A 9,575-nucleotide genomic window follows, 5' to 3' on the forward strand; every position below is an offset into this window, starting at 1 on the left:
AGTTGTAATTTAGCATGTGGGTTGATTGATCTAACAACATACAAAACAAAGCAAACAAGGCTTAGAGGGAATGGGGGAGCCGTTGGGATCTATCCTATTACAACCCGGGCATTTCATGCTGACACAACGATAAATTAAAGATACAACTCGATATAAAATGCAACGCTATACACAAAAACCGTACACGACACATTACACGGCCAATTCGGCCTAGAGAAACGTGCACAAGGGGGGTGGCCCACGGCTTACATGACTCACGGCCTTGGGTCACTCCTCGTAATGCGTGCTTTCGCTTAATATTATCGAATTAGACATTGGGTCACACACCAAAGCATGCATTAGCATAAATCGGGCCATGTTGCTTTAAACAACATGCGATTTACTACGCTCTTACATGCATTGGGGCACAACCATCTAACCAAACAAGACTAAGGTTTTTGAAGAAGTTTTGACTCAATAAAAGTAAAGCAAACTTGAAAATTACAACTCGATGAACAAACTATAAATTACAAGCTACGAAACGACAGAGAACAAATGATATAAAACAAACGAAGCAAGAAAAGGCACGGCCACCCTCATGGCCTAAAGCCACGTCCACCCTAGTTCCTAGGTTAAATTCATTAGGTTAGATAGATTTGCGAAGCGATGCGGGATGTACATTAGAAAACGATGATAAAAGAGGTCAGAAAGCTTTGCCTAAAACCGGGTGCTCTACACGGCCTAAAGGGTCGAATTAGGTCAACTTCGCTAATTCATTTAACTCATCGAGTGTTAATAAGAAGGTGCTAATCACGCACTCTTATACTAGCGAGAAACCATGTGAAAAGAGAGATGCATTCAATTAGATTAGAGAATTGTTGATCGATTTTAATGCTTATGTCGAAGCCACCTAACGTGTCTAATTAGGTTATTAAATTGATCTAATGTCGTCTAAATAAGTCATATGTTAACAATCAGAGGTCGAACTAACATGCAACGGGTCCTAGGGTAGGTCGAATTGGTCGAAACAAACGAGGGATCAAAAGCGAGGAACGAAGTTGGAAATCGTTTTATTAATGCCCTACCTTGAACACGAGGATATGTAAATGAGACGGGGTGTACGACCGACCGATGTGGCGGATTTATTTCCCATCTCAAGTCAACGCGGGTGTTCGTGGTGGTACTTTAACTCATACTCGGACTAAACTAGTTTCATAGTTAACGATAACAAACGATAAACAAAATAAAACGAAACAATAAAAAACAAACATAAAAAAACGAAATAAAAGGGAGAAGAGAAGGATTTGATGCACCCTCAACCTACATGTATCGTTGACACCGTCTTGGGTCGTAATCGATCGTAGATTTTATCTCGAGAGGCCGTCGTCGACGAAGGAACAAAGCAAACAACACGTTTTTTGCAAATCTGGACAGCAACTTTCAAACTGCAATTTCTCACTCGTTTCACGGTGAAAATTAGACTTAAAAGATGTTTTGAAAACTAGAAAGAGAGGAGAACAGAGATCTTAAAACAATCCCTGCTCGTTTTGAGTTATTGGACACGAAAAACGAGCACAAACAGAACTGGACAGACAGGAAAAGCCGCGAAAACAGAGTGTATAACACTCTGTTTTTCGAGGGGATTCGTATACTCTCTAGGGCAATTTGGCTCGTAAATCTTTGTCTAAGATGTAGATGGATGTTGTGTGGTTAATTAGGAACAAGAAACTCGAATTTTGATGGAGTTTTGAAGGGAGAACGAAGGGTTTCAAAGAGGACACACAAACTGATTCTCAGTTTGTAAGTCGGTTTTGTCGAGGGTTTTTGGGAGCCAATTAGGGTTTCTTCCTGGAGTTTAAAGCTTGTAAGTGAAGTTAGTATGTATGGAGAACTTAGAGGAATGAAAGTATGGCAGAGGGGGGGTATTTATAAGGAGTTAAAGTAGGGTAAAAGGGAGCCATTAGCAGTCGGGCTCGGTTTGCATAGCTGCTACCCATCAGCTATTCGTGGGGTTTTTTAGGGTTTGTATGGGGGGGTTTTCTTGGTGGTTAAGCTAAGGTAATATGGTTAGGATACTAGGGTATTGGTTAGGGTTAATGGGTACGGGTTTGGTAGCTGTTTGGAGCGGGTTTTGGGCTCGGGATTTAGCACGCAAAACAGGGGGGGGCTGCTTGTTATGCGGGCTGTTTGGGGAGGATTTGGGACGGGATTTTGGCCGTGGTTATGGGGGTTCGAACTGGGGTTGGATGGGTAGAGGCTTAGGTTGGTTAGTGTACTCGAGATTCGTGCCAACTCGTAAAGAAAACGGGCTAAAAAACCGAGCTATAGTCGAGCTCCAAAACGCGTGTTTAAAACGAGTTTTTTCGATTTTTAAATCGAATTTTCAAATCGATTAACACATTAAAATAAATGATTTTTCAAATCAAATACACTCATAAAATGATATTTCAAATTAAAAATTTATTTTATTTTCAATAAAATAAACTTGAGAAAATAAATTCAAAATAAAAGCAAAATGAATTCACCTTAAAAAAGCTTTAATTTAAATATCATTCAAATTAAAGTACTCCGTCGACAACGCTCATTCTACATCGTAAAACGAACCCAAATAATGACAATGACAACTAATAAATACATGTGTCCTATCATCATCGGGTGTTTGTCGGGTTCTCTATAAATTCCAATATCGACGGATACGGGTATCTACAGAGCCCCCACTTTGACTGAGGCTTGGACAAGGCGAAAGTCAAAGTATACCCCAGGTCCCTTTCGACCTGAGGATTCTGCGGGTCGTTTATAGTCCATTAGACTTGCGTATATAAGCTCGCCAGCCATAAGAAGAGATCATACCTGAAACTTCGTTGGGGATTGACTCTTGCTTCTGTTGTGTCAAGTTGTCATCGTTGGTCATCGACCCATAAAATTGCATATATGGTGGATTGAGCCTTATCCTTAGGCGCCTACGTATTCGTTTCTGACGGAATCAAACCCGCGTCGTAGTTCGGCAACTGCTGACACATGCCCAAAGTTTATCATCTGCTGGCGTATGTCCAAAATTCATCATCTGCTGACATTTGCCCAAAATTTATCATCTGCTGGCGCTTGTCCGAATGGGACGGGACTTTCCAAGGAGGTTGCCGCCGCTTTCATCATTTGCTTTCAGCTACGGAGTTCTTCCATTTCATACTCTTGTATTGAATTGAATTCTTGGTGGATGTTATCCTTTACATCCTGATAATGGTCTCTGAAGCCAACGGCTTCAGAGCCCCCAGTTTGTGATGGCTCTAAAGTCGAAGACTTTAGAGCCTCCAGTTGAAGCATATCCTGCTATATTTGAAACACAAAAACGTACTAGCAATAATCATCACATAAGCATATTTGGATCATCGACCTTGGAATTGGATCATTTGAAAGATTGGGTCATCGACCCGAAAATTGAATTTGAAAATTTTGAATAATTGGGTCATCGACCCGAATTTTGAATTTGTTCTCACTTAGAATATTGGGCCATCGACCCAAAAATTGAATTTGAATATTTGAATTTCGAAAGATGGGGTCATCGTCCCACAAAGATTCGCTACTTGGATCATCTATCCACAATTCGCAAAAAGTTTTTGGAATTTTGAATTTTTGGAATTTTGAAATTTTGAAATTTTTGAAATCGAACCTTGATGGGTGAGCATGAAACATGACACAAACACTCTGTATGACTTGTAAACAACGTGGGCGTAGCCCGCTACCGTAAAACAAAAAAAGAAAATAAAACCGTAAGTGTGCACGAGTTTAAATTCAAATATTGACTTGTTGGGGGTAGAAATGTAAATTAGCCATTCTGGTGCCAAAAGATGCGATGAATGAGCGAAAACCCGACGCATCGTGCTAAAGACTGGTGTGAACTGGGGCGGGCCTAAGAGGCGCGCGACCCGAGGCCCACACGACCAAAAAAAAAACGCTACCCTAGGGGTGTCACCCTAGGTGTTTCCTTCCCTTATACTTTTTATATATAAAGAAGAGTTGCACTGCAAAATTTATTCTGCTTTCCCAAACTGGTGCAAATAACATAAATCATTATGAATAATCTAGTGAATGCTATACGAGCATGGGAGACAGACTTCACTGTCTCAGAGAGACAAGAATTAAAGACCGCTCAACTGCCGCAATTACTTCCTTTACGCCAGATCCGCCTTCAACCTGCTTTGCTAGAACACTGCCTTAGCTATTGGGATCCTCGTAACCATGTCTTTGTTTTTCCTGAGGGGGACATCTGCCCTTTACCGGAAGAGTTTTCTGCCCTGGGAGGATGGGATGCTGAGGCCATACCGGCTATACCAAAATTTCATTCGGGGTGGCGTGGAATATATCTAGACTGTCTTGGCCTCTCCAGGACGGAGTCTGAGGATATAGTTACTGGTGACGAAGTCAACCTTCTTGCTATTCATCGGAAATTTTGCATCTTGCGAAACAGTACTTCACTGCCAACGTACTGCCGCAGAGCATTTGGATTGATCATGTTATATCTTTATGTCTTCGAAGATAGAATGAACAGGACAACTTGCGTAGGACAAGCGAAGCTCATGTCTATTGTGTCTCAGATGGAGACGGGACATAATCCTTCTTGGATTATTCTTGCTGAAACCATTAGGGGTTCAGATGCTAAGAAAACGGACCCTGATGTAGAATGGTCGGGATGCTCCCGTCTGTTGCAGGTAACAAAATCTATCCTCTTGATTTCGCTTCTCTTCGTTTCACCACAAATTCTTGTGTATATTGCCACGACTTATCTATATTTTGCCACGATTTTGTTGCATTCTGCCACGATTCTGCCACGATTTTGTTGCATTCTGCCACGATTTTGCTGCATTCTGCCACGATTTTGCCTCTGTTGTCTTTTTTTCGTTTTTTTCCTTTTTTTCGTTTTTTTTCCTTTTTTTCTTTTTTTTCGCTTTTTTTTTTCTCTTCACGCTTTTTTCTTTCTTTTTCTTTCTTTTTTCCCTTTTTTCCCTTTTTTTCCTTTTTTTTTTTTTTTTTTTTTTTTTTTTTTTTTTCACGTTTTCTTTTCCTTTTTTCCTCAGGTGTGGCTTTGTGAGAGATTTTGGCTCTTTGCCCCGCTGCGTGAGTCAAACTCGTACCTCGCCCGTATGCTGACTATGCGTGCTAAGAGGTATGAAGACGAGCATCAAAATGACCTTGCTTATTGGCGAAACAAGATGACAGAAGGGGGAGGTCGCCCCCTTTGCTGGTTTATGCCTTGGCTTCGCCTCAAATCTTTTACTATCCTTCCGGAAGATGATAAAACCAGACGTTTGCAATTATTGGGTTTGGAAAGGTCTATTCACATTTACCCTGACCGCGTTTTGCGTCAGATGGGCCGTAGGCAAGTAATTCCCAAATGCGAGGCTGTTCTGGGACGAGCAAGAGAGCTACATCCCTCTATATGTGATGACTGGCTCGAAAGGTGGCACCAAAGGCGTCTCTGGTATGTGTCTGCGCGTCCTCAGACTACTTGGGTATCCCCGTCCTACACTAAGTCGCTTAAAGAGAAGACCGAATCAGGTAAGGACTTGTGTCGGAAGGATGAGCTTGTCGACATCAGATATTATGACAAAGGCAGAAGCAGTCGCGACTTCTTCGCTAACGATCTTTCGTCTGCATCTGGACCTGAAACTAAGACCGAGAAGACTCCTAAGACTGACTCACAGGCGACAGGTGTGTGGGAACGGTTGGGTTCAAAGGCACACTCGGGCTCAGCCTTGGAAGGAAGACTTGGCCCTCGCTTGAGTGTAAAAGATAGGCTGGGCCCTCGGGAGGAAATGATGATCCCTCCTAAGAAGCGTGCTAGATGGAACGCTACTACCCCTCCTCCGCAGGAGCCTTGGTCACGTGACTCAAAAGGCAAAGGGAAAAGGAAGATGTAGGAGCTTTCGACTCCAATCTATTATTTAATACTACTACTTATCATTTGTTGCTTGCTGTTTTTTTTTTTTTTTTTTTTTTTGAAGGTTGTAATGGACATCGCCCGATTAAAAGGACTTACTATTTATTAAAATTCCCAGTTTCTGCATAAAATTTCATTTTATTAAAGGAAGGGTCGGTTGTACTCTTATAAAGAGCTGCCTACGTATCTGTTGTCAACAGAATCAAACCGAGCTCGTAGTTACACAAAACAAATGCGCTACAACTATCAGTTTATAACGCACAAAAAGCAGCGAAGCAAAAATGCCGCGGCTTAGACTCGCTCACGAGCACTGCAATTTAAAATTTTATTTCACGGCATTGAGAATGAGTTCTAAGGATAGTATTTCTTCAGTTGATCCAAATTCGTCGGATTTGCAAAGTCGTTTCCATCTAGATCTGTTAGTCTGACTGCGCCTCCCGATAATATTTTCTTTACCAGGTAAGGACCGGCCCAGTTCAGCTTGAATTTTCCCCTTGGGTCGATTGGTAGTAAAGCGCGAACAGACTTTAGGACCAAATCCCCATCCTTTATTCCTCGAGGTTTCACCTTTTTGTTAAATGCTCTTTGTATCCTTTTCTGATAGAGTTGAACATGGTGTAGCGCATTTAACCGTCGCTCGTCGAGCATGACCAAAGAATCATACCTAGCCTGCAGCCAGTCAGCCTCCGGAACCTGACTTTCTAACAGAATCCTCAAAGAAGGTACCTCTAATTCGATAGGCTGGACTGCTTCCATCCCATATGTCAAATAGAACGGAGTTGCTCCAGTGGCTGTGCGAATAGACGTCCTGTATCCCCATAGTGCGAACGGTATCTTCTCTGGCCATTCGCGATAATTGTCGGTCATTTTCCTGAGAATCACAGTGATTGTCTTGTTGGCGGCTTCCACCGCGCCATTTGTTTGAGGTCGATAAGGTGACGACTTGTGGTGCTTGATTTTATACTTTTCAAGTATCACAGCAGTTTCAGCCTGGAAGTGAGTGCCATGGTCGCTAATGAACTCATGCGGCACCCCATATCTGCAAATGATTTCATTCTGAATGAACTTTGCTACCTGCTTCGCTTGTAGTACTTTGTATGATTTCACTTCTACCCACTTCGTGAAGTAATCGATGGCGACTAGCATGAAACAATGCCCACCTGTTCCAGATGGGTTGACCTTTCCAATAATGTCGATTCCCCATGTTGAGAAAGGCCACGGTGATGTCAAAGTATACAACAGTGATGGTGGCACATGTTGTATGTTCGCAAAGATTTGGCAATTACGGCAACGTCTGACATATTCGCGACAATCTGTCTCCATCGTGGTCCATTAATACCCTAATCTCAGGATTTTACGAACTAGCATATGGGCATTCATGTGTGGGCCACACTCCTCGTCATGGACTTCTTCCATGACTCTTTTTGCAGTTGGTGAGTCTATGCATCGCAGAAGGATATTTTGCGCGGTCTTCTTGTACAATTGTCCATCATTGGTTCTAACGAACTGAGCGGCTAGCATTCGAATAGCGCGCTTTCCGCGGCTATCCATGTCGGGTGGATACTCTCCTGATTCTTTAAATTTCAGAATAGCATGATACCAAGGTTAATCCTCGGTTTCTTCTGTGTCTCCGATTACATTAACATAAGCAGGTGATGATCTTCGTTCGACACATATTGGCATAGTATCCATATGATCAGGTATGTTGATCAGAGCAGCTAGCTTTGATAGTGCATCAGCAAACTGGTTTTCATCCCTGGGGAGGTGCACGTATTTGACATCGGCGAACAACTTTTCTAGTTCCTCGATTTTCGCTTGGTACGGAGCCAGGCTATCACTTCGGGTTTTCCAAGTCCCGGCCACTTGATTGATCACTAGTGACGAGTCCCCATGTACTATAAGCTTTTTGATGCCTAACTCGAGAGCACTGTGCGAACCGAGTAGGCACGCTTCGTATTCGGCCGCGTTATTAGTGACATTAAAGTCCAACTTGATCGAAATGGGAACATGTTCACCTTCTGGTGAAATGAGTAGCACTCATATCCCGTAACCCCTGCAGTTCGATGCTCCATCAAAATAGAGGTCCCACGTATCGCTGTCTATATGAACGATATCTTCGTCGGGAAACGACCACGTATCTACAACCTCAGTTTCTTCTATCGGGTTATCCGCCAGGAAGTCTGCAACTACCCTTCCCTTTATCACTTTTAGCGGTACGTATTTTAGATCGAATTCGGAAAGCATTAAAGTCCATCTCGACACCCTGCCGTTTAGAACTGGTTTTTCAAACAAGTATTTGATTGGGTCCATCTTCGAGTGGATGCAGACACTATGACTAAGCATGTAGTGTCGCAACTTCTTTGTCGCTCATACTAAAGCCAAACATGTCTTCTCGAGCTGAGTATACTTGATTTCATACTCTAAGAACTTTTTACTAATGTAGTAAATTGCTCTTTCCTCTTTATCGACTATCGTCGTACAACATTGCCCCCATTGCAAAGATTCAGAATCGTAAGATACAACAAAAGTGGTAACCCAGCCGTTGGTGGGCTGAGCACGGGAGGGGAAGATAGTATTTCTTTGATCTTGTTGAACGCAGCTTGACAGTGATCATCCCATACGACATGTTCCCCGACTTTCAACTTCTTAAAAATTGGCTCGCATATCATAGTTAGCCTTGCCACGAACCGGCTTATATACTGGATTCTTCCTAGGAAACCTCGAATTTCCTTCTCGGTTTTCGGGTGAGGCATTTCTATTATGGCCTTTATTTTTGATGGGTTCACCTTGATGCCACGGTGGCTAACGATGTGACCCAACAGTTTGCCGGATGTGACTCCGAATGCGCACTTTTGTGGATTCAACCTCATGTTATACTTGCGCAACCGTTCAAAGAATTTGCGTAGTGTACCAAGGTGGCCATCACGCTCCTTTGACTTGACAATCATGTCGTCGACATAAACCTCGACTTCCTTATGCATCATATCATGTAACAACGTTGTCGCGGTCCTCTGGTATGTGGCCCCTGCGTTTATCAACCCAAAAGGCATTACTGTGTAGCAGTAGGTTCCCCATTGCGTTCTGAACGCAGTCTTATGCATATCTTCTTTCGCCATCTTGATCTGATTATAACCGGCGTATCCGTCCATAAAGGATAGTAACGCGTGATTTGCCGTGTTGTCAACCAAGATGTCTATGTGAGGTAATGGGAAATCGTCCTTCGGACTTGCCTTGTTTAGATCCCGGAAGTCGACACAAACCCGAACTTTACCATCTTTCTTTGGCACTGGTACGACGTTAGCCACCCAGTCTGAGTATTCTGACACCTTGATAAACCCAGCTTTGAGTTGCTTGTCGATTTCTTCCTTGACTTTCAAAGACCAATCTGTGTGCATTTTGCGTAGCTTCTGCTTGACTGGTTTATATCCCGGCTTGATTGGGATCCTGTGCTCCGCAATTTCTCTATCAATGCCTGGCATGTCTTTGTAGGACCACGCAAAAACATCTTTGAACTCATGCAACAAACCAATGAACCCTTGTCTCTCGGTGGGATTTAAAGTAGTTCCTATTTTAAGCTCCTGTGGTTCTAAGGTTGTACCTACATTGATGGTTTCGGTATCTTCGATGATCAAGGTTTTCTGCTCGTACTCTTCCAACCCTT

The sequence above is a fragment of the Silene latifolia genome, chromosome X (genome assembly GCF_048544455.1).
Source record: "Silene latifolia isolate original U9 population chromosome X, ASM4854445v1, whole genome shotgun sequence".
In the NCBI taxonomy this organism is placed as follows: Eukaryota; Viridiplantae; Streptophyta; class Magnoliopsida; order Caryophyllales; family Caryophyllaceae; genus Silene; species Silene latifolia.